This window comes from Aythya ferina (assembly GCF_964211825.1).
Source record: "Aythya ferina genome assembly, contig: HAP1_SCAFFOLD_167, whole genome shotgun sequence".
Taxonomy (NCBI): Eukaryota; Metazoa; Chordata; class Aves; order Anseriformes; family Anatidae; genus Aythya; species Aythya ferina.
In genome coordinates, this window is record NW_028181361.1 from 79,431 (window position 1) to 104,265 (window position 24,835).

Below are 24,835 nucleotides of genomic sequence, written 5' to 3' on the forward strand. Positions count from 1 at the left end.
CCTGACACCCAGCTCCTCAGTGCCCTTAGTAGACCCCTGCCCCAACCCCCCCAGCGTTCCCTCAAGACCCGCCCCAACCCCAAGGTCCCCAGTGCCCTTAGTAGACCCCAGCCCAAATCCCCCCCGAGTTCCCCCAAGAAACGCCCCAACCCCAAGGGCCGCACTGACCATAGGAGACCCCTGCCCAAACGCCCCCTGGGTCCCCTCAAGAGCCCCCCGCCTGCCCCTGCGTCCACCGGCACCAAGCGGGGGGCCAAGCGCCCTGCGCCCAGCAGCACCCCCGGGACAGCGCAGAGCTGCCAGCACAGGAGGCCGACGACAGAGAACCCCCCCGGCAAGGAGAGGAAGACGCTGCTGGGCCAGGCTGGCCAAGGCCGCAAGAGACCGTGCCAGGGGAAGACGGGTGGCAGCAGCACGGTGGCTGGCAGCAGCAGGGAAGCAGGCAGCAGCGGGCAGCAGCTGGCGATCAACAGCACCACGGCACCCAGCAAGAGAGCGCGAAGCCCGGGGGCTGCAGGGGGGCAAGGAGCAGCGGCGCCACCTCCCCGCAGAGCGCGGCTGCTGCCGGAGACTCCGAGTGGGGAGCCCCGTGCCGTGCGGCCCCAGGACAGGCTCTGTCCCCAGGCCAGCGGGGCCAGGACGCTGCAGCGCCAGCAGCCGGGGACAAAGACCCCCAGCGAGACTTTGCAGCCGCTGGGGGCCAGGGCCAAGGCGCTGGGGCCAGCGTGCCAGCTGGCCTGTGTGCAGCCGCAGCCCACCTCCAGCAGCCCCAGCAGCATGCCCAGCGCCCCGCCGACAGTGCCAGGCTCCAGCTACCCGTGACCGACCTCGGGCTTCTCCTCGACGGCCCCCGCAGCACCCAGGCAGGCACAGAGACCTCTGCAGGCACCTGCTCCAGCTTCAGCCACGCTCCTCAGCCCTTGCCCCTCTCGCTTGCCCTCTCCCCTCTCTCGTGCTGGAGCTAGGGGATGGGCTTGCCACTCACAGGGATGGCAACAGCGCCAATGGCAATTGCGCGCGCGCCTCACCCAGGAAGGTGGCAATGGCAAGCTGGGGAGATGCTGGCAGCAGCTGGGCTGGGAAAGCTTGGCCATGGCAACTGCTGCTTGGGACACCAAAGGGCTGAGAGACAAGACTTGCTTCTTCTTTCGGGGCATTGCTCTTCTTTCCTGCCTTCTGGATTAAATTCCTCTCCTTAGGTGGTCACTCAGCAAGGCCTCTGCCTGCAGAGCACTTCTTCTTGCACTGGCATGCCAAGGGGATAAGAACTGGGAGGTTTTGGGGACAGCAAATGATCAGTGGGATGGGAAGTGATGATGGGGATAGCAATTCATTGGAATGGGACAAATGGGTTTTATTTGTATTAAATTTAAATTTTAAAATTTTCATTTAATTTATTGGTTTTCTTATTTATTTAATTAAATCCACTTTATTGACTGTGTTGTACAGTATGGCATTGTTTTATTATTATAAAATTATAAGTATTTAATAGCATTAAATATTTTTATATATTAATATCTTATAAACTGTAAGTATCATTATTTATTATTTTGTTGGTTTTTATTCCTTTTCTACCCTATTAAACTCTCTTTATCACAACGCACTGGTTTGGATTTTATTTTTCCTTCCGAGTCGTTCTGGATTCACTCCGGATGGGGGGACACTAGCGAACGCCTGTGTGCTTCAGATCCAAGGTCACCTTTGCCCTCATTCAAGATACATATTTGCATCTGTTGTTGTGAAACAAAATTAACAACAGGAACAATAAAGTTACCTACTTGCTAGCAGCAGCTCTACATTTGCTGGGGTCTGCTCTGTGCATTTTGAAGACCATTCCATGCTCTTCAGCCCCTTCAGGAGGAAATGTATGGTTCTAGGAAAATGCGTCTTGACCTGATGCAAAGCTGTGACGCAGCCTGCAGCTGCTGCAAGCCCTGGCATTTTACCTGCAGCCCCTCCAACAACTCTGATGTTCCCTGCATCGACTTCAACCACTGCGGCAGGACCTGAGGCCCCTCAAAGCCTTGTCACACACCCTGCGGCCCCTCGAGCCCCTGGCATGTTCCCTGCAGCCCCTCGAGCCCCTGGCATGTTCCCTGCAGCCCCTCCAGCCCCTGGCATGTTCCCTGCAGCCCCTCCAAGCCTGGCACAGGCCCTACAGCTGGCTCCGGGGACGACCCCGTTGCTGTCTCAGGCACCAATACACACAAGGGGAAGGAATGCATGCAGAAGTCATCTCGTTTCGGAAGGGCAGAAAGTCCTCCCAAGGAGGGGAAGGAGCAAGAGGAAGGCGAGGCAGCCTACCCCAAGGTAGGGCCATCCCAGGGCACAGGAGGCTGTTGGAAAGGAGATTAGATAGAAAAGCAGCAGGAAGCAGGTGATCCCCATCCCTGGGCGAGCTGCGAGCCATGGGACAAGATTGCAGCTGTCCTCCAGGCGAGCACATTGTCAGCTGGCTGCTGCGCTGCTGGGATAGCAGCTGCGGGAGCCTGGCAGCAGAGGGCAGGGAAGCCAAGCAGCTGGGATCCTTCTCTGGGGAAGGGGGCACTGAGAAAGCACTTGAAAACAGGGCACAAGCCCTCAGCCTCTGGAGGCGTGAAGGAAAGGGATCCCTTCTGGGAAGATGCTGTGGGCTTGCTGAGGCTCGAAGAACAGACGGTGCTGGCTGCTACCAGCGTGCTGCAGCAGCGGCAAGACAGAGCCGTGGTGGTTTTCCTCAGCTGGGCAGCTGAGCTCCAGCACAAGCGCTCTCTCCCTGCCCCTCCTCCAACGCCAAGGGGAGAAAAGAGGCTGGCAAGGGCTCAAGGGCTGCCAGAAGGACAGGGAGATCACTCCACAAGGAGCGTCACGGGCAAAGCAGGCTCAGCACAGCCTGTTCCAGTCCAGCCCGGGGCCTGCTCCTGCGGGGGCTCTCCACAGGCCGCGGCCTCCTCCAGGCCACAGCCACCTGCTCCACCGGGGGCTCCTCCAGCCACAGGGGGGCTGCAGCATGGAGATCTGCTCCACGGGGGACCCATGGGCTGCAGGGGGACAGCCTGCTCCACCAGGGGCCTCTCCCTGCACAGGCCGCAGGGGAACTGCTGCTGGGAGCCTGGAGCACCTCCTGCTGCACGGACCTTGGGGGCTGCACAGAGCTTTCTCACTCCTCCCTGAGCCAGACGCTGCTGGGCAGCAGCTTTTGTTCCCTTTCTTAGATGGGCTCTCCCCCAGGCGCAAACATCATCCTTTTGCTCTGCGTTCTGGGCAGCAGCGGGTGGGTCCCTCCTGGAAGGAGCCTCCTGGCAGCGGCCCTGAGCTCCCATGGGGCAGCTGCTGCATTCTCCTCACAGAGGACACCCCTTGCAGCCCCCCGCTCCCACAGCCTGGCCACGCAAACCCAAGCCAAGACACCGAGCGAGCCTCCCTGATTGCCAGGCAGCAGCTGGCTCAGCCTGGGACCCCAGGCCAGTGCCCACAAGACTCTCCTGGGCCTTGAAAAGCAAGCCTTGTGGGGACGGAGCACCCACAAAGAATGGACTCACACAACAGGACTCCTTGCCAACACCGCCTCACAGACACCTGGGCCTTGAGCGGGTAGCTCACCTTGAGCGAGCTCATTTCCTTCCCAGTAGCTGAAATGTGCCATTTCGAGGGCATTTGGGGGCTACAGCGTGCTGCTGAGAGGGATGTTGGAGCTCCTGCAGGGCAGTGCTTCCACTAAGGCAAGGCCTTTTCTGCATCTTCTACTGCCCTGCAAGCGAGGATGCTTGGGGCACACAAGAAGCTGGCAGGGGACACAGCTGCAGGGATTGCAGGGATTCCTAAAGTCATAGCCAAATACAAGAAAGACAGGAGGACGTGATGCTTCCGAGAGAAAGGAGCTCACTTTGAGGTCAAAATGCATCCCTTTTTCAGGAAAGCAAGAGATTCTGTGCATTTCTCTCATCCCCCTGAGACAGCCACTGGGTGACGATGGTGCCAAGTGTCTGGAAAGAGACCTTGCTTTCTCAGGCCCAGGTGTCCAGCTGCACACCAAGGCCATCCCTGTCTTCCAGGCACAGTTGCCAGGCCCAAGGCTGAGCTCCCCTGCGAACCCCCAACCCAGCAGACCTTGCTCCTGGCATTGTGGAGCAGCCATTTCACGGCAGCCTTTTCTCCTGGCAGTCAGCTTAGCGCCGAAAGCTCTGTCACCGGGATGCCTGAGAGTTGTGGCAGCTCAGCAGAGAGTCACTGTCAGCCTTGGAGCTCACAAAGGTGGGTGGCCACAAGTGCCCTGAGTGTCCAGCTAGCATTGAGGACTGCTGTGGCACTCAAATTGTCACCTGTTTGCTGCGATGCTGGGATACCTGCTCTGGTAGCCTGGCATCAGAGGCCAGGGAAGCCAAGCAGCTGGGATCCTTCTCTGAGGCAGGGGACACTGAGAGTGGAAATGGAAATGGGGCACAAGCCCTCCGCCTCTCAAAGGAACCCCTCAGATGTTTAGGTATAGTAAACTTATGTATATCTGTGTGACTCTAGACCACAACATGTTAGTGTTCTGGTTTGTCCACTGCTTTGTTGTGGGGGCTTTGAGTTGGCCTCTACTCTTTAGGTGAATGCTGACTTCATATCTATGGTGCACTTTATTCTTAAAATGGGAAGTTTCTACCAATTTCCTGTCCAAAGTTCCTCATAAGCCAACTGCAATCATCATTTCAGATGTATCTCCCAACTTACACATTTCCTAATTCTCCTTGATATTTACTCAAGAAATGCATTTTCACAGAGACATCATATTTTTCTCTCAACTGGCATCTGGCTGAGCAGAATGATGTCCTTTAATTCCCTTCCACACAATAGGCAACTTGTTCCTTCTGTCTTCTGAACACTTCCTCCTAAGTTCAATGTGAATACAAGTGGCAGAATTTTGCCTCATGTCTTAAATGTGTGGCAGGGCTGCCCTGTCAGGTGTATTTATACTGGAGAAAAAAAAAAAAAGAATAGCCATACACATCATATAACCACTTAACTTTTTCAGTTCTTCTGTTAACAGTGCATGAACATGGGGTTTTGTTGTTTTATTGTTTATTTCAAACTCCTGACTGCCATATAGCAAACATGACAAAAACAAACAAACAAACAAACAAACAAACAAAAAAAACACTCTTGGTTGAGAATCTCTAAGCACAGACCAATATTACCCAGTACAGGAGGAAAATCTATCATTTGAAAAAGATTATGGTCTCTGATTATTAGTTTCAAAATTAGTTTTTTTCTTTGGATTTCCTCTGAACTTAAACTTAGTTTGGAATGCCTTTGGTTTTGAATAGTTCTGAAATTGTATTACTTCTCCTAAGTAAGTTGATAGCCTGTTCTATTTACGTGAAATTCAAATAATATAGTGAAGGATCTGCCATCACTTTTACTGTGTGCCAGGCTGAGAGCCTTCCTGTACTTAAAGGCAACCTATAGGAAAGCTGGGGAGGGGGTCTTTATCAGGGCCTGGAGTGACAGGACATGGACTAATAGCTTTACACTGAAAAGTTAGATTTCTGATATATGTTAGGAAGAAATTCTTTACTGATAGTACTTCACATCCAGCCACTCCAGCCCCTGGCATGTTCCCTGCAGCACCTCCAAGCCTGGCACAGGCCCTACAGCTGGCTCCGGGGACGACCCCGTTGCTGTCTCAGGCACCAATACACACAAGGGGAAGGAATGCATGCAGAAGTCATCTCGTTTCGGAAGGGCAGAAAGTCCTCCCAAGAAGGGGAAGGAGCAAGAGGAAGGCGAGGCAGCCTACCCCAAGGTAGGGCCATCCCAGGGCACAGGAGGCTGTTGGAAAGGAGAGCAGAGAGAAAAGCAGCAGGAAGCAGGTGATCCCCATCCCTGGGTGAGCTGCGAGCCATGGGACAAGATTGCAGCTGTCCTCCAGGCGAGCACATTGTCAGCTGGCTGCTGCACTGCTGGGATAGCAGCTGTGGGAGCCTGGCAGCAGAGGGCAGGGAAGCCAAGCAGCTGGGATCCTTCTCTGGGGAAGGGGGCACTGAGAAAGCGCTTGCAAACAGGGCACAAGCCCTCAGCCTCTGGAGGCGGCGCCTGTCAGGCGTGAAGGAAAGGGATCCCTTCTGGGAAGATGCTGTGGGCTTGCTGAGGCTCGAAGAACAGACGGTGCTGGCTGCTACCAGCGTGCTGCAGCAGCGGCAAGACAGAGCCGTGGTGGTTTTCCTCAGCTGGGCAGCTGAGCTCCAGCACAAGCGCTCTCTCCCTGCCCCTCCTCCAACGCCAAGGGGAGAAAAGAGGCTGGCAAGGGCTCAAGGGCTGCCAGAAGGACAGGGAGATCACTCCACAAGGAGCGTCACGGGCAAAGCAGGCTCAGCACAGCCTGTTCCAGTCCAGCCCGGGGCCTGCTCCTGCGGGGGCTCTCCACAGGCCGCGGCCTCCTCCAGGCCACAGCCACCTGCTCCACCGGGGGCTCCTCCAGCCACAGGGGGGCTGCAGCGTGGAGATCTGCTCCACGGGGGACCCATGGGCTGCAGGGGGACAGCCTGCTCCACCAGGGGCCTCTCCCTGCACAGGCCGCAGGGGAACTGCTGCTGGGAGCCTGGAGCACCTCCTGCCTCCTGCTGCACGGACCTTGGGGGCTGCACAGAGCTTTCTCACTCCTCCCTGAGCCACACGCTGCTGGGCAGCAGCTTTTGTTCCCTTTCTTAGATGCAAGATCTTCTTAAATTCAGTCCAGCCAAGTAGGAAAAGTAAATGTGGACAGCTGTATCTTGGCAAAGAAGATAGTAGGGAGCAAGGAGGTCCAGCAGTCAAGATGGAAGGTGATGCCATGAGGCTTACAGGCTAGTAATGTTCTAGTGAAACCCAGCCTTCCTAAAGAAACCTGCCTGACTACTTGATGTGAATAACAGACTCTATCCAGCTCTTTGCTATCATAGAAATGGTGCTGACTGCTTCTTCAGAGTAACAGAAGTTAGTGATACTACTGAAATAGTTATGATTCAGATGTAGATCTGATTTCTCCTAAGCACGCTGAATTCGCAGCTATTGATCCTCCAGAGGAGGCTTTGCAATTGAACACCTGGAGAATAGGTGAATTTCCCGCTGTTGTTCTCCTCTCCTCTTGTTTTGTTTTGTTTTGTTTTGTTTTGTTTTCCTAGCAGCATAGGCTTAAGACTCTGAAGAAACAGGCTGCTTTTTTTTCATTTCCAACATTTGCTGTTCCCTGAGCCCTGCCTTCTATTTTTGCAGTCATAGGATATGTGAATGTAAATTCGTGGAGAGAGGTAGAAAACTGTTTCAACTGGTGTTTTTTCGGCTATGTGGGGAGAACAAATAGAGTGGTTTTGAATATTCTGGCTCTTATTCAGAGCAGCATGTGGAGGGAGACAGATGCGTTTGCTTTTTTAGTGCAATGGCTTCAGAAGCAAGAGGGGAAAAAGCACTTTCTCTGGGAGCTGAAGAAGGTGTCCTAATCACAGGAGAGGTTTCTAAATGGCATATCTTTGCGAGGGTTCCTGTAGTCCGGACGTTTTTGTTTGTTTGTTTGCCTTTGGAAGGTTTTAGTCTTAATATTCACGTTCTTCAGCAGAGGTGAGAAATGTGATTTTATTTTGTGCAGTGTCGTGGACCCTCCGAAATCTCCTGGGAACGATGAATACCTCGCATAGTACCAATGTGATGACGGTGGAGACAAGGAGAAACCAAGAAGATCAAAAGAACGTGACCTCATTTCAAAAGAAAGCGTTTTGTACGGCAAAGAGTCTTGTGAGCCTGGTGAGAAATTGCGGCATACTTCCTCTCTCGAGTCTGACACTGAATGTAGCTCTAAAAACCTTTCCTCCTCAGCTGTTACAGAGAGATGCCAAGATACAGAGGACAAGACTAAAACCACTGAGAAAGAGCATTACCAAAGCAAGAGGGAGCATGCTCCTAGTGAAGAGAAGGAGACTCAAAAAGCAGGTCCTTCCAGCAAGAGAAGGATAAAGTGGAATACAAAGAATACAAACTTGAGCTCCTGATTGGCTTCATGCTGAACTCTGTGCTGTTCTTGTCCTAATCTTGGTCTCTCCATAGATAATATGGTTTAAATCCAAATAGAATCGTGCGATGAGGAAGATCTCACTGCAACAAATTCAACATCTAAAATCAAAGTTGACATTTTCCGTGATTTTCTTCCTGAGCAGAAGTGTGCGGTACTCCTTTTATATTAACGTAGAGATTATTTCAAACAGTCTTGAAGTGCTTGATGACTTAACAGTCTGCAGATTTATTATCAAATCAAAAAAACCCCGACTTGGTAGACTATTTTTTTCCCAGTTTTGAATGACCACTAGGAAGAAGGTTATTCCGGCATCAAGAAAGTCATGTGGAATGTAACAAAATGTACTGAACCAGTAAGTAAAACTTATATTTTTCTATTATTTCCATTGTTTCAACTCTTCAGACGCTTATGGATGGCATAGATAACAGAGGGGAGATCGTGGTAATCGGAGCTACTAACAGACTGGATTCTATAGATCCTGCTTTACGAAGACCAGGACGCTTTGGCAGACACTTCCTCTTCAACTTGCCAGATAAAGAGGTGAGAACTTAAATTCAATGTAAGTGCTACCATGGCAAAGTCCAACTTTATAGGAAAAAAATAATTGACAACTTGAACAAAAGAGTGATACGTGGAGACACTGCGTTGTTCCATGGAGGGCAAATCTGGTACTGGATATATATGGTCAGGATGATACCACCAAGTAGTTAGTTCTATAATCAAACCTTTCATTCCCCAAGGTGTACCTGTTTGCTTAATTATTTAGTCCACTTGGGTGTTTTCATCATGAAGTTGTGTTTTTGGTCTCAATCCTTCGCTTATGAATGAATAGGGGACGTGTTTGCATTTGATTGTGCCCCTGCTCGGTGGTAGTAGTTTGAGTCATAATTCTTTTCTTCTTTATAGTAATTGTAGCAATTGGAAGCATTGTGCCAGAAGTGCTTTCTGTGAATTTACTGACTGGAAAGCAAATGTGATGAAGTAATGAGACTGTCCCAATGAAAGCTTGCTAAGTTTTAGAGAAGTTTTTTGGACAGCAAAGAAATGTTTCTGGATAAATTTTTCATTACAGTATTTTCCTCTGGGTCCTTAGGTCTCGTAGTTTGGAAACTTGTTATTGAAGCTATAAATGCCTTTTCTTTCACTGTAGGTTCCTAGAAAAAGTTCAGTATAACAAATAAGAACTATTCAATTTCCTGGTTGACAATGCAGAGTGTATATTAAATAACTGTAAAATACTTGAAAGTTGAGCAAGTAAGAAAAGCGTATTAATAGATGAGGGGTTTTGAGGGAGGACTGTTTTGTTTTTTGTTGTTTGTTTGTTTGCTTTTTGGTTTGTTTGTTTCTTGTTGGTATTTTTAAGGAAAACTTGGGACAAGCTAAAATGCAATGATTTTGCTTCCAGGCTAGAAAAGAAATTGTCAAGATTCATACTCGTGACTGGACCCCTCAGCCACCGGACATGTTGCTTGATGAACTAGCTGAGAAATGCATTGGTAAGACTGAAACAGAAACGGATTCTTGCTTGTGACCAAGTTGTAAAGAACCTTAGCTTGTACCAGGCAGTACCCATGCTCTTGTGCCTTGCTGCACAACTAGTCAACGAGGCAGCTGGCACGCCTTCATAGCAATCAGAGTGAGATGCTTTCATCTATTTACTCTTTGTTGTCGTTCCTCTTGTTGTCTAAGAACGTTAAATGATTCTGGGGCATCTTCCTCAAGAGTATAGTTTTTGATGAGGAGTCTGCTTCAGCTGCATAAGCGCAGGATATCAGGCAGTGAGCAACATGAAACTTCCCTGCAGAGCGGTAGCACTTTGAATTCCCTGTTAAGCTGTTTGGTTTTGGCCTTACAAATTCTTTAAATGTTGCATGTTTTAAACCTGGGCCTTGACTGATGTAACGTTTGATTTTTGTTTGTTAGGATACTGTGGTGCAGATATCAAATCCCTCTGTACTGAAGCTGCGCTGTGCTCTCTACGCCGATGCTATCCTCAGATTTATGCAAGTAGGGAGAAATTGCAGCTAGATGTTAATTCTATTAAAATAAAAGCGAAGGACTTTTTCATGGCTATGAAGAAGGTTGTTCCAGCTTCAAACAGGATCGAGACTTCGCCCGTACAAGCACTCTCACCCATTTTCAAGCCACTTTTTCAAAGATCAGTAGAGAATATTTTACAAGTTGTGCAGAAGATCTTCCCGCATGCACAGCTTGCACTAAAGGAGGACCGACAGCAAGGTATAACCACAGCATCCACTTCTTTATAATTCTGCTAAAGCAAAAACTTGTGGTTTGTGCAATCAACTTATAGCTTTCAGACATAATGGTGGTAGAATTTTATTATTTGCATGTGCGTGTCTTGTTTTTGGGCAAGTCTGGAATATAACGCATAGGTTTTATTGTGGATTCGAAACTGAAATGCCAAATGGAAGCTCTGAATGATCAATACACAGTAAAGGATGATGCGTTCTCTACTGAAGCATGCTGCTTCTGACGGCAGCTAAGATAATTAGCATTTGTAGAGGTTGACTTGAGGTTTGAAGTATAAGGCACCTATTTTTCTTTAAAAAATCAAAACTCAGATCTTTGGAGGGGAAGCATTTCTAGGTCAATGTTTCTAATTCCTTTCTGAAGAATGTCAGGACCAGGATACAAGTATAACTGGTCTAAGCTAAATATTGTTTTAGCTATCATCATTTTTAACCAGTCTCCTAATTTAAATGTTTGTGGATCGTACTATACACGTGAGATCAATTAGCATTGATATTTACTAGATGAATGGAATTCTGTGGCCATCACATGCTTTATCCCCGTGCTTTCATTGTGGGAACCTCCTCCAGAAAGAAATGGTCTTGTTTGTTTCTTTTTTAGCTATTTAGCAACTGCAGAAAGTGTTTGTAATCTCCTTTATTCTAAGGGGGAGAAAAAAATCACCAAGAGTAGCATACCTTATATGTACACATCAGTGGGACTTAGTAGAGCTTTGTAGGGCCTTGTGCCATCTCCTTAGATCTGTGGTGGGCTGAACTCTAGGAAATAGCTTTCAGTGTGTGCTCTCAAATGAAGAAAGGGTTTTGGCACTGATTTAGAAGCTGTATTAATGGAAGAGAAAGAGACAAAGGCTATTCAGGAAAGTTAACAAACCTCTTTTGCCTTTCAGAGCATTTCAGTCCTATTTTACAAGATGATATGTTTGACAGTGATGACGATGCATCCTTGGTTTCTGGAGATGAATTAAAAGATGGAATGCCTAACGGACCAGAGAAAAAACGCCTCTGTTTCAGCAGGTAAAGAAAGATAGATCCCTGTTACGTTTAAATTCTCAGGTCTGCTGAGTTTTTGTAAACATTTCCAGCTGTTAAAAGTGAGAGGGGTGGTAGACGAAGGGGTAACATCAAGTTTGTGTGTTGAAGGGGTGCTTGGTATTCACAAGAAGAAAGGGTGGAGGGACTAAAGTTATAATGAAGTTGCTCTGAATGACCAAATTGAAAAGCCCAGGCTTCTCTTCGTAAGCCAAAGTGATCCGTAGACTACCAGAACACGTTGACTTAATCCATGGCATTCTTTGAAAGACTCAAGACCACATAAATGTGCTGTCTGTCCTTTTAGCTAAAAATACCCCAACTTTGTGGGTTTGTGTTGCCACCTTTTGCCCTTCTGTTTTCCAGGATTGTTAAACCAGTAGTGAATTATGTAGCAGAAAGAAAACTGAGAAATGGCTTGTTAAAACACCTTGAGAAAAAATTGAATGGTGTCTTTATTTGTTAAGCCACCAAGTTGTGTTAATCTTGTGATATTTTAGTATGGAAGTCATGCAAGCCCACAGTTGGAAAGTTAGATCATGTTGTCACAGCTGGATCAGTTATTTTTCTCCGTTTCTATTGCTGTGCTGTCCAGAAGATTTTCTGTGCTTTAGAGCAAGGCTAAGTCTCTAGCATCTTTGATTTAAGCCAGCAGAGGTACAGCCTGATTGTAGTGGGGAAACAAATGCTCCTCACCAATTTATTTCCTAGTAGTAAAGCAAGATTGCAGGGATATTAATTTGCAGTCTTGGTTTAGTTAAGAATAGGAAAAACAAGGGGAGAAGATGAAACAAAGGGAAGAAGGTGAAACAATTGGAATGAGTGAATAACTTAACTGGAAATCTTACATGTATTTAATGTACCGCTGCCATTTGGATTATTTGGGGAGGGAAAAGAAAGTCTATAGGAAAATTACTTGGAACATCTGTGTGTCTATTCAGCACCTCATTTATAAGCTTGTTTTCTTAACTCTTGTTCTAGGAGTGCTTTCTGCGAACCAACATCATGCCAGCCCCGTCTGCTAATAGTAGGAAAAGAAGGGTACGGCCAGGTTTCTTACGTGGCACCCGTGGTGTTGCACGCTTTGGAGAAGTTTCCCGTTCACACCCTGGACCTTTCTGTTCTGCTTACAAACGTTGCATCGCCAGAAGAAATCTGCGGACAGGTACCTTTTTTTCTTTTTCTTCTCATCGGATTCACTGACTGTATGTAAAGGATCAATCGAGTTGCAAGTAAGGTGAGCAAAATTAATTGGTAATGGAGGTGGCCTTGTTTTAATGCGCTGGGATGTTTGCTTCTGTCTGAAAATCCCCTTTTCTTTTAGACAGCACCACAAACAATCTGGATGTTGTACATGTCCACATTTTCCATACCCAGTTTTACAGTGAGGCTGTTGCTAGCAGCTCAGGAAGCTGGGCAGTGTTGCTAACGAACATCTCTTTGTGGAAAGAAATGCTGCTCATGTCACTGGGATCCAGAAAGTAGTTCTCATTGCCTCCTAAGACTGTGTGCTCCCAGTAGATGGCTCTGTATCAGACTGCATGTCGGCTACTTTTTGTAGGCTTCTTCTAAATTATATTAGTAAGGCAACCGAGGTTTGGGGCTTCTGTTTATTTTGCTTTCGCACGGACATACACAACTTGTGCTGTTGCAGTATGTGCAATAAAAGCATTAACATTCAGAAAACACTTCATTTGCACGGTGATGTGGTTTTAACTAGAAAAAATGAACAGATTTGGTGTTTTTACTTTTAGGCAGGAAATCCATTTTCTTGTTTGGCATCACTACCTTAAAATATTTTTACCTTTAGTGGAAACGTTTGAGAGCCATACAAGTAAGGACAGACATGTTACACGACTGAATACTGATGCGTCCCTTAAGAGGGACATTTCCTTTCTTTGTTATGCGATGATTGTGGCTGTGGCCATATAGCTACGGTGTCTAGCCACTGCCTGAATATATCCTTCCCATCTTCTGACTAGAGTTCTCCGAATACTGATAATCTGAAAGGGTGCACAGAGAAATTCCTTATGTGAAAGGATGCTTGCCACTCTGTTCACGTAGTTTCATTTCACGGGGCAGTCAGATGGCTATGTAGCTATGTATTAACAGGTTCTTGTACGTGTTTTAGTTTTCTTACGCAAGCTTTCCTTTTCACTAGCTGATCCGAAATGCTCAGAAGACAGCACCAAGCACAATTTATGTCCCAGATATCCATTTATGGTGGGACAACGCTGGACCTGTCTTGAAACTTACTTTTCTAACTCTACTACTTAACATTCCAGCATTTTTGCCAGTTTTTCTGCTTGCTCCGTCTGATGTACGTCACTCAGATCTCCCAGAAGAGGTATTTGTCAATACTTTCCTTACTATTTCTTCAGTGTCTTGTAATTTATGAATGCTTTCAGCATCAAAATGCTGTGCTTTCTTAAATGCATGCTGTTATTACTCAGGCACCCTAACAAATCACTTAAAATTTGCTTAGAGAAAAAGAATACTGTGAAAGCATCTGCTTAAGGTTTTTTCTGAGTCAAGCAAGTGACTTTCACCCCCTTCTCACACATGCAAATAATAAATTAATACAATAATTCTGATGGCTACAAAGTGGTTTAGTCAAGAATATGAAGTGCTTGAAATGACAAGAGGATGTTTTTACTGAAGAGATTTCTTCTGACAGTCTGCCATTCCATGCTACGTTGGGTAAACTGCTAATAATGCAATTTAGTAGAGAATTGAAACACTTTGATTAAAAAAAAATAAATAAATCAGTTTCTTTCTTCATATAGGCCAAAGCTTTCCAAGCTGAAAAGCTGAGTTCCAATTTCTGCTAAAGTAACTTTGGAATCGAATTCTAGTTGTAATCCTAAATAAACTGTAGTAAAAGTAGGTGCAGAACTTCATTGACTTCTGAGAGTTTACATTAAGGGAAGGTGCCCAAAACAGGACCACACTGTTCTCATTCTGATGATTTGGTCTCAGTCACTGGGGGAAGAGAACGGGTCTTACCTAGACGTGTTTATTATCAACTGCTTTGAAAGTGCTTGAGTTCCCACAGAAGTTTTTGTACAGGCTGTAAATTCCTTCTAAAATAAGTAGTGAAATTCCTCACCTACCTTTTAATACTAGAACTTGAAAATGGAGGAAGACGTAGAGGTACTAGCTACTTCAGACACCTTTTGGTAGAGAAATAAAAACTCAGCAAAAAGCCCTCACTTGTCTGCTGAAGCCTGTCTCTTCCCTCGATAGCCATAAAGGTTCTAAGTAAAGGCTGCAGCAAGGCAAGTAAATACAAAGGAGGCGCTGTTGGATGTGGTGAAAGCCATTACTTTACCAGTGTAGCGTACAATCCCTTCAGCGAGCTTTAATTCTACAGGTGATTCTTAAAGGTGATATTTGAATTTGCCGTGCCAACCTGTGAAAATGTAGCGTTTTAAGGCCAGGAAGATAACTTTTTTCAGTTTGTGTTCTTCAGGTTATAATTAATTTGAAAAGGTACTCGTCTTTTTGGAATAGAAGATGAGTTTTTTGTGGCCTTAAATCTGAAATGTCTCTCCTCCTTCTGCTTTAGATGCAAAAATGATTTAATACGGAATTTGGAGAAGTGTGCAATATTGAGTTGCCTGGTAGGGCAGAGAGAGCAGCCTTTTTCTGAGGACCTAATTCTAAATGAAGTGGCTAAGCCTCCTGTAAAGAAAAGAGGTGAGGAGGATATGAGAAGTACATCTAAAACTTTCCTATCGAAGTTACTAGCTCTTTGGGCTTTGCTTTGGTGGTCATTTTCTGTCAGTAATTTGTCATATGCTTGTATTTGAGTACTGTAAATTGGCCAATTTTTCCTGATGAATTGAAGTTGATTGGACATTGGAAGACATTGCCTGTAGCACCACCAGCTGAGCCTCAGAAGCCACAAGAGTGATCCCCACAAAAGTAGGGATGCTGGAGGAGGAAGAGGAGGATACCTTGCGTGACCTTAGAATTTTCTTGAGGGATGTTACTCACAGACTTGCCACTGACAGACGTTTCAGGGAATTTGCAAAGCCCGTTGACCCACAGAAGGTAAAGTAGTGCTGATCCGTGTGTGTCTGTAACTTCTCAGTGTTTGTACTTCTCAGCGTTTTGGGGAAGGTTCAACTTTGTTTTTAGGGCTGCACTGTTAGGATTTTGCAAGAAGCAGAGGCAGTGCTTTTACTTCTGCTGACTCTCAAATGTCTCTTATGGGATTATTTGCTGAAAGCCCTGGTTTCATTCTAAAAAGCCAGTCCAAATGCCAACACAGTTTGCTCGTGAAAAGGCTTTGATATGTAGGCATGTCACAGCACTGAAAAGCACAGAGATCTTTCCTTATAATGACAAACAGTATTTACAGGACTACTTGAGTGAAGTCTGAAGCCCTTTCTTGGACTGTCAGTTCCTGTGGGAACAGGAATAGGAGCAGCAGTTTGTAAAACTAAGTTTTGAGATCCTGTTCTCTGTTTCATCTGGAACTCCTCAATAGGAATCAACCATAAGTGCAGTGTGTTTTCTTTTTCCTCCAATTGGCTGCTTAGATGCCTTTTTCTCCTTAATTTATGAGATAAGCCTAAACTAGGGGCGTATATTTCAAAGACAGGTGTAACTTGAATATACCTGGGGATCAGCAAAGTCGTCTTCATGTGGGCCTCCACTGGCTTTTCTTCCCCTTTTCTCCTAGGTTCTTGAGCTGTGAAAAATCTAGACAGATACATATGTCCTCATCTGAACTGGTCATTAGGCTCCTCTTCTGCTCTGAGGGAAGAAATGAGCACCTCAGGGCCCAGTTATCTCATTCTAAAGTAGATGCCTGCAATAGGTACTTCACAGGTGCAATTCATGCACCTTTTCCTCAATGTCGACAACAAAGAGAATGCCGGATGGCTTGCTCAGCTTTCACTGTTGTGATTTTCTGAAGCAAAGTGAAATGAATCTCCCACCCTCAGTGTTTCTTCTCTACCATGCACGTGCTTCTGACCTCCCTACTTCTTGTTGTCCTCTCGTGGCCGCTCTAATGAAAAATGAAAAAGCCCTTCCATTTTTGAGAAGCAAACTGGTTAATTTCAGCATCTTCTGATGCATCGCAAATGTTCAGAGTTTTTAGGAAGTCGTTTATTTAAAGTCTTCAGAATAATTTTGGTAGACAGTGTGCAAGGTTAAGAAAACCTCTGAATGCTTGTATTTGATCTGCAGGTACCTGACTATGCCACAAGGATTAAAGAGCCGATGGATCTTTCAACAGTTCTGACTCAAATTGACTCGCGCCAGTACCTCACTGCAGGAGACTAGCTGAAGGACATCGATCTAATCTGTAACAATGCCTTCGAGTACTACCTGGATCAAAGATCTACAGGTGAGGATGTGCTTTTTAGCCCTAGTTTAAAAAATCTGTCAAACATATAGATGGATAAATGCTGTGTGCGGACAATAGACTTCGGATGGATTAGATGATTTTGGACGTCCAGACTGTAAATATTTTATCATTTTGCTACTTGGGCATGGAATTGTGATATAAGTGTTCCCAAGGAACTAGTGCTTTTGTTTTAATTAACTTCGATGTTGTTATGCTGAAAATATTCACTGAGAGAACCTTTTGGAACAAACCTATGAAGAAAGCAATTTTTTTCTGTGATCAAAACAGTTTCATTGGTTGGTAGACAACATTCAGGTAAAGTGTGTAAAATTTCAGATAGTCACAGCGCCTATGTTTTGCAAGACACTGCATATTCAATGGTGAGGAACGAAATGGATACAGAGTTTAGACGACTTTGTGAACAAATTAAAGAATCTCGTGAGAAAAGAGGTACGTGCTTTAACGCTAAGGATTTGAAGACTTGTCTCTGCATTTGTAACTGAAAATGCACGACGAAGATCTTTGGTATCTATTCTTTCTTGCAAGGTCGCACCTCTGCAGCGTGTGCTCCATGCGACAACTCCAAGTCACCACAGCAGAACCCTGCTACTGAAGATGAGAAACCAGATGAGGAGATGCCAGCGGCACCTGTAGATGCCAGTACACCCATTTCTAATGGCAAGTTGCATTTTATTCAGCTGCTCTTGTCGTTCATACCTTCTCTGTTCTTGAGGCGCAACAGGTGTCTCTGATGCCTGGCTCTTTATGGCAGAGGTAGTTTGTTTTCAAATTGACTTCCAAATGGGAGAGAGAAATCCAGAGGTCATTCATTCAATATAGCGATGAATTAAAGTTCAAAGAAAGTTGGTTCATTTGATGTACTCTTACTGGAACTTCATTTTGTAAACAGAACGACCCCCCACTCAAGGATATCACAGCTTCCCTCCCGTACTAAAAATGATAGTGCTCACCCTTGTAGGAGCAGCAATGTGAAGAAGGTCGAGGGCAGTAAGAAGGGTTCGAAGCTTTGATATAACAAGCCTTACACTTTTTTTGACAGAGCTCCTAATAAGCATCTTTAGCAAGGTCTGGAGATGGGAGAAAAACTCAAACTAGATTTTAATTCTAGGATGTATAATGTCAAGCTTGACTGTTCCTCTGAACAGTCAATTGAATTATTTTTTTTTTTAATTTAAATTAATTAGTTTATTTTTTTTAATTTAAATTCATTTGAATATAAAGTTTTTTGTTTTTGTTGTAGTTTTTCACGAAACACTAAGTTTATGTGAAAGGTTTTGCTGCAATATCTTTTTTCCAAGGATATTAAGCTTAAGTTATCCACAAGAAAACGGTGGGGAAAGGGAAGCTTTAGTTTTGAAAGCTTTTTTTTTTTTTTCTTTTTTTTTTTTCTCTCCCGGTTTTTCTTGAGCACAGCAGCGTTTCAGTGTCTGCCTGCCATTAGTTGCCCCACTACCAAGTCAGGAGGGTCAATTAAACTTGCGTGAGGCAGAATTTCTTTATCTGAGTCTACGTGGTTCACATAAATATATTCTTGTTTCCTTCTTTCCCTAGGATTATTCTTCTCCCAGTATTGAATGTTTCAACAGACACCGTTTAAGATCAATGAGCAAAAGCATCCTGCGGTGTTCAGTCTCCAGCTTTGAAGAAAGTATGGCGGTACTGAGGGGAAATGTCAAGAGAAGATGCTTTTCAAGGTACTGTATTTCTATATGTTCAATCTCTGTTCGATTTGTAGATTGAAAAGCAAGAGAGAAAGCATGTGCAGTGAGTTGTGGCCTGATAAACCTCCGGCTAAAATCAGCAGAGGCCTATGAGCATGCTGATGGCGTACCAGTACCTTAAAACTAGAATCCCTCTTCTCAGTGAAAGTCTTCTGCTTTTCTAAAAAAACCTGTTTTTTTCCCCAACTCCTTTGAGGTGTTGTTGTGGTTTAACCCGGCCGGCAGCTAAACACCACAGAGCCCTTCTGCAACCCTCCCACCTCCCTCTCTGGGATGGGGGAGAGAAACGGGACAGTGAAGCCCGCGAGTTGAGATAAAGGCAGTTTATTAAGACAGGAAAATAATAATAATGATGGTGATGATGATAGTACTGCTACTAGTAATGTGTACAAAACAAGTGATGTACAATGCAGTTGCTCACTACCCGCTGACCAGTGCCCAGCGTAACCCCTAGCAGCCCGGCTGCCCCGCCCTATCCATGGTGCAGCGTGTTGCCATAAGGCATAGAATTCTTTGGCCAGTTGGGGTCGGCCATCCTGAGTCTGTCCCCTCGCAGCTGTTGCTGTGCGCCGATTCTGATCGCCAGTAGGACAGTGAGACACCGAAAGGTCCTTGGCTTGTTGTAAGTACTGCTCTGCAGCAATTGAAACATCGGGGTGGTATCAGCAATCTTCTAAACATCCTTTCACACATTCTAAGCCAAAACATAGCAACCTACCCGCTACTAGGAGGAGAACTAACGCTGTCCTAACTGAAACCAGGACATGTATCTTTTCCACTTGGGTGCTATTGCTCATAATTTTGAGAATTCAACATGAGCAAGCTAGGAAATGTGGGTACATACAGAACCGCGTGTATATGGCACGCAACAGACTTGGGATGTGGATCCTGCGTGAGGCCTACAGGCTTCTCTTTGTATACCATGGAGCACTGGCTTGTAAACATGGTGAAATTTCCCATCCTTGATGGGTCTAATACAACAAGTCTTTTCTCCCTTCTCTGCCGTGTCCTCTTTCTTAATGTAGGCAGTTGAGAAAGCCAAAATTGGAACGAAAAAAAGAATATAGCACAGGTAAGTGGCTGTAAGTCCCCGGGATACCTATTTGCGCAGGTTACTGAAGAGGATGGCACTTGGTCACTCCATGGCTTTCATTTGGCCCCAAAGCCTTCTGTAGTCAGCTGAATTCACTCCTCAGTGACTTTTCTGTGAAGAGAGGTAGGTGCAAATAGGAGATTTTATGAATTCCTTGGGGAGGGAGCAGTGTGAATTGCAGCTTGGTAGGCACAAAGCAAACTGTTCTAATTGTGCAAAGTAAATCGATACTTGGTAAGTTCAAACTCAGTTTTATAGCTGGCAAGCACAAAAGTAAACCTTAGCTGTGATCCTAGCAGCACAGCGGTGTAGCTCTTCCCTTCCCCTTGTCCTCTTGGCTCTTTTAATGACAGTGCAAGCAACCAACCTGTGCCAAAGGGTGCTGTATGGCAAACAATGGGCAGGCTTTTTTCTAAAAAGCACGAGTTTGAGTTATGTGGTGTTTGGGTGTTTCTCTTGAAACGATTCTTCCCTCCTTGAGCTGTTAGATCCTAATGCAGGAAATGGAAGTGCTGCATGCATAAACAGAGTAATCAAACATACACCTCTTAGGAAGAGGCTTGCAATGTCCTAGTGTTTGTTTTGAGCACTGTTAGATACAGTTTGACATGAATGGAGTGAAAACACCTTAGAGAAAGGTGTTGATTGTTCTCACTTTTCCAAGACAGAAATAAGTGGAGTAGATTTCCCTCCTGCATGGAACAAAAGTTGCACGTTTGTTTTTGTCTGGCTAGCTTTCAGTCTCTTTAAAAATTTCCCTACAGGTCCCAGTTTTAAGTAGACAGTTTAAACGTGCAGAGCGATAAATTAGTGGAATGCAGTGGTTGTGACACCAACTTCTGACCTGAAATGTAAAGAAAACTCAATCCACTTCAGGGTGCCTTTTTTGTCTGTCTGTTTCCATTTTACAAGAGCAACGGTGAAATAAGGAGAATCCCATCTTCACTGTTTCAAAAGACTTTGTTTCTGCGTTTCAGTCACCAGAACATTGAGGAGTAGAGCTGGTGCAAAAACTGTGAGACGAGTCCACGGAGAAAACAGGGACTTGGAGCTGCGCCGCAGCTGTAGAGTCGGACACAGTCGGTACTCGACTACTAACTCGTCCATTCTATTTGACAAACTTATGACAAAGTAAGTCATCTTTTCTTGCAGACCTCGTAGAATGATCTTTCTTAGCAAGCCTTTGCACTATGGCATGATGTTGGCCTCGACTTGCTCTTTATTTTGACAGCAAAGAGGTATGGCTGCTCCTGGCATTTCCTTCCTGTTTACAGGGAGACAGCGTTACCTGGCTAGATAAACAGATTTTCTTGAAGGTGCTATTTCAGCATATAAGAATTGATTTAAAAAACAACAACAACAACAAAAGTGCTTCATGGCTTGCTAGTTTTGTAATCTCACATTTCTCCAGGAATACTTGATTTGCTGCATTTCACCATTACACTCGTCAGCGCCGCCGATTCTGGTTTATCACTATTTGCATTGCAAATCTCCTTGTCCAAAGCTTAAACTGATGTATGCACTTCTTGAAAACAAAACCTGAAGTTGCAGAGCAGAAGACTCAAGTCATTATGTTAGCCGCTGTGTAACCATACTGCTTTCCAAGCATAAGATGTCCAGCTTATTTTGTTTCTATGAAGAGTTTAAATGGCTCCCGTTAAGCAAAGATGTCCCCACACTGATACTATTAAGCAAGGATTCCACCTCCTTTGGCTGAGGTCTGCTCCCTTACTCACATTGGAACATTCATCCAAGTAGCCTGCAATTCCACACTCTCGGGGGAAAGTCCATAGAATAGAAAAGGTTCCTCCAGTCTCTTCCTCAGCCTTTTTTTGAAGCATGCAATAAAGCAAAACATTCACAGGCTGCCCTTCCATGCAAAACAAGGCAAATTAGTAAGACAGGAGCCACAAAACTGATTGTCCTTTAAAGTTAAAATGAGATTTGAAATAGATCGAGTTAGCAAGTGTTGTAAGTCTGTAGCTAAGTCTGGTTTTGCCAGTGCAGCACAATTCGCTATCACGTAGCCAGAGCTGCTTCTGTAGCTCCAAGAAGCAAAACTGCTTTGACAAAATACTGTGTCATCAAAGCATTCGTTGGCTCAGTAGGCACGGCTCAGGTTCAACAAGTTTGTGAAAAAATGAGTACTAACAGAAGCAGCAGGGTCCAAAGAAACACTTTATGTCCCCACTGCGAAATGAGGGGCTTTACCTTGAGTGTTAGGCACACTGTCAATAGAAAAGCACTGTAACAGAATCTGCCACGGCAGTTTGCATGTTATTGAAAGACCATCAGAGTGGGACTGCAGCAAGATCATTGCGAAGTTACAAAAAAAAACATGTGGGGGTGGGAGTTTAGTTGCGTTCGATAACACAATCTTATATAAAGATTTTGGTCTTAACGTAAAAGTAAGGATGTCTACTGATCTCTTCAACTCCAACAACTGAAGCCCAAGTCTGAAAAATCGCCTTTAAGAATGCAAAGAAAATATTTAACTCTTCTGTATGTTCATACTTTGCTATCAAGCAAAGGAATGAATGCTGATGCCTTAACTATGTAGGGCTGTAGCTTACAGAGAGACTACACCTTCCTGTTTTTTTCCCTTTAAAAACGTTAAATGTACGTGAAATTATTTGGGGGTGTTTTCACATGCAAAGCCTAATGCAGTGCATGCAAGCCCTGTCATCTTCTTCGTCTAGTAGTGTCGCGTTAAGGGGTGTAGCCGATTGACCGTCATGGGTCCCGTCGGATTCAGGGTGCTGAACTATCACGGTCACGGATTCACCAACAACGCAGTACGGCCTCGCTCTAGTCGCATTCAAGGAGAACTCTCACAGCTAGGAAGAATGCAATTAAGTGCAATTTCTTACGGCGACAGGTACACAGGTTCTTTGGATTGTCAGTGATAAATTCACTGTCTGCAAAAGCAAGCTAGCATGCATGAAATGCACAGGTACACAGCCTAGGTATTAAGACATTAAAAAGCATCAAAACTCTAGAGATTTCTAAGATTCCACAGAGACGCCTGGTATAAGCAAGCGTTCAGATCTTACCCCACGGCGTCCCAATGGAGTGGGGGTGGGGGAGTGAGAGGCTCAGCCTGTCGAGTGATGTCAGAAGGAATCCTTCCTGATAGTATCTTCCCTAACATCCCCTTTCTCTTAAAGCAATTGGTACTATTTTCTATCTTTAAGGTGGAGCTTGAGTGACTCTAGTCATGCATATCTTGGTTGTGCTTGGTAGAAATGATCTCACTTGCGTTTAAAGGTACAGGCTCTGAGAAATTCCGAGGGCGTGCTCAGTGAGGGGTGGTTGCACCTTGGAGGCGGGTAGCTTTTGGGATGGAGGTGTGCTTATGATGCCTAGTCGCTTAAGGCGATTACTCCACAAGTAGTAACTTAGTGTTGATTTAACTACAGCATATCTAAAACATAAGAAGGATGTTAGTATGGAAGAAGCCGATGAAACCAGTCCTTAAATCTTACTACTTACTGTGCGTGAGCAGACTGGCGTGAGTTTTAGCTATACTGGCAAATATCAAACCACACCTGTGTCGTCCCAAAGCTGGGAAAAAAACAAAAACAAAACCAAGGAAATGTTGAAGCAAATAGGGAGGCGTGTAGCTTGTGCAGTCTTTTAGCTGAGAAAATAAAGAAGGAGAGAGACAGGTAGCCTTGAGCTAGCAGAAGCAAGGAAGAGAAGGGCTAAAAGGGAAAAAACAGGAAGGAGAACACCAGCTCCAGACTGACCTATAGTAACCTTTTTCTCATTAAGGGTCATTAGCACATTAAAAATCACACCTGTCAAAATGCTAATCTATGCTAATGTGGGATTCGGTGTGTGTCCCCCCTCTCCTGTTCCCCCTCCCCCCCGGTATTCCTCTGTAATACACAAGCTCAGTGGAGATAAGTTAGGTGAGCTGTAATAACCAATCCAAAGGAGCCAAAGAGAGAGTTTTCACAAGTTTCCTGTGTATAAATGACGGTGATTCGAGTCAGAGGTGTGCTTGCTTTGCGAAAGATGGCCAAGTGCCTGACTCTGCAGAGTTCTATAAGTAATTATATAATTAAAAGACCTTCGTGTGCATTCCGACTCTGGGTGCTTATTGGTGCGGTGCACTCTGCACGAACCTGCAGACAACATCTGTACTCGGTGTCATGCCTACAGACAACCCTCTGCTGTTTATTTATTCCTGCATATTTTTCTGTGCATTCAACACAACCCCTTTGGCACAACTAGTTAACCACGTAGCTGCCAGTCCACCACTCAGTTGCACTTGTGAAGAGGAAAAGCTATTTCCGTCTACTGTAGGAGCACATCCTCTAAATGCAAGCTTCACTCAGCTGGTCATTTACTGCAGGACAAGATTTGAAAAGTGTTGTTGAGTTCTGGGTTTCCTGCTTACAGGAAAAATTAAGTGCTAGATCGCCCTCTACTCCGCTTTGTCTGCTGCATTTTATGGAGATTAAACTGATTTCGTTTGCTCCTCCGTTTATGGACAATGAGCTGAAGGAACAGGTACAGCACATTAGCCTGGAATGCCTTCCCTCCCAACCAAAGTAAACTGGAGCTGTAACTAACACAAGCAGAAGCAAGGCTTCCGTGTTTTCAGCTGAATAAAGTTCCAACAAAATCATCCTCTGGGATTTGAAGGTTACTTCACATGACATGCCAACGACTCTTTTCCCTCCATTGTAAAGCGGATCCCTGCTGTTAGTTGCTCTAGAAGCAAAGGAATCATCGGTTTGGTTACCAAATAGCCGCTTCTGCAAACGAGAAGTGTTGTGCTCTCTCTTCCCTTTGAATGACTCCACACTTCTCATCAGCTACTGGATTGCTGACCTAGAATCAGAGAACATCCCAAGGTGGAAAGGACTCCCAGTAATCACCAAGTCCAACTCGTGGCTCCACACAGGACCACCCCAAAGTGAGACCCGATGTCTGAGAGCATTGTTCAACACTTGTTGACCTCCGTCAGGCTCGGTGCCATGAGCAGTGCCCTGGGCAGCTGTCTCAGTAGCCAGCCACCCCCTCAGCGCAGCACCTGAGGCGCACGGGGCTCGGCGGGGCGGCCCGGGAGGGGAGGACGGCGGGGCAAAGTGGCAGCTCCCTCAGAGCCGTCTCCCCGCCGCCTCGGCCGCATGTCGTGGCTTTTTCGTGTCGGGGCTTTTTCATGTCGTGCCCTCGGTCTCTCGCCGTGGGTGAGATGCTGCTCCCCAGCGCGGACCCCTTGCGCGCGGGGCCTGCCCGCGGCGGCGGCGGGAGGGAAACCCCAACCCCAAAGCCCTCCCGGCAGGGAGAGCTCGGGGTGAGGGCCGATCCGGCACC

The 24,835-nt window shown here is 45.8% G+C and overlaps 2 long non-coding RNA genes across 3 annotated transcripts in view; both read left to right on the forward strand.

The window, feature by feature from the left end:
• LOC311428861 overlaps positions 1-8,543 on the forward strand; it is a 43,283-nt gene extending 34,740 nt beyond the window's left edge. The window contains exon 3 of the long non-coding RNA XR_014687929.1: positions 8,411-8,543. This is a non-coding gene — a long non-coding RNA (uncharacterized lncRNA). The remainder of the gene's footprint in view (positions 1-8,410) is intronic.
• Positions 8,544-14,876: 6,333 nt separating this feature from the next.
• LOC311428868 lies at positions 14,877-17,335 on the forward strand. 2 transcript variants are annotated; one of them, XR_014687930.1, is made up of 5 exons: positions 14,877-15,009; positions 15,124-15,366; positions 16,513-16,672; positions 17,009-17,122; positions 17,219-17,335. It is a non-coding gene; the product is annotated as an uncharacterized lncRNA (long non-coding RNA). The 2 variants fall into 2 exon arrangements; XR_014687931.1 differs by having other exon boundaries at positions 14,883-15,366.
• Positions 17,336-24,835: the final 7,500 nt, after the last annotated feature.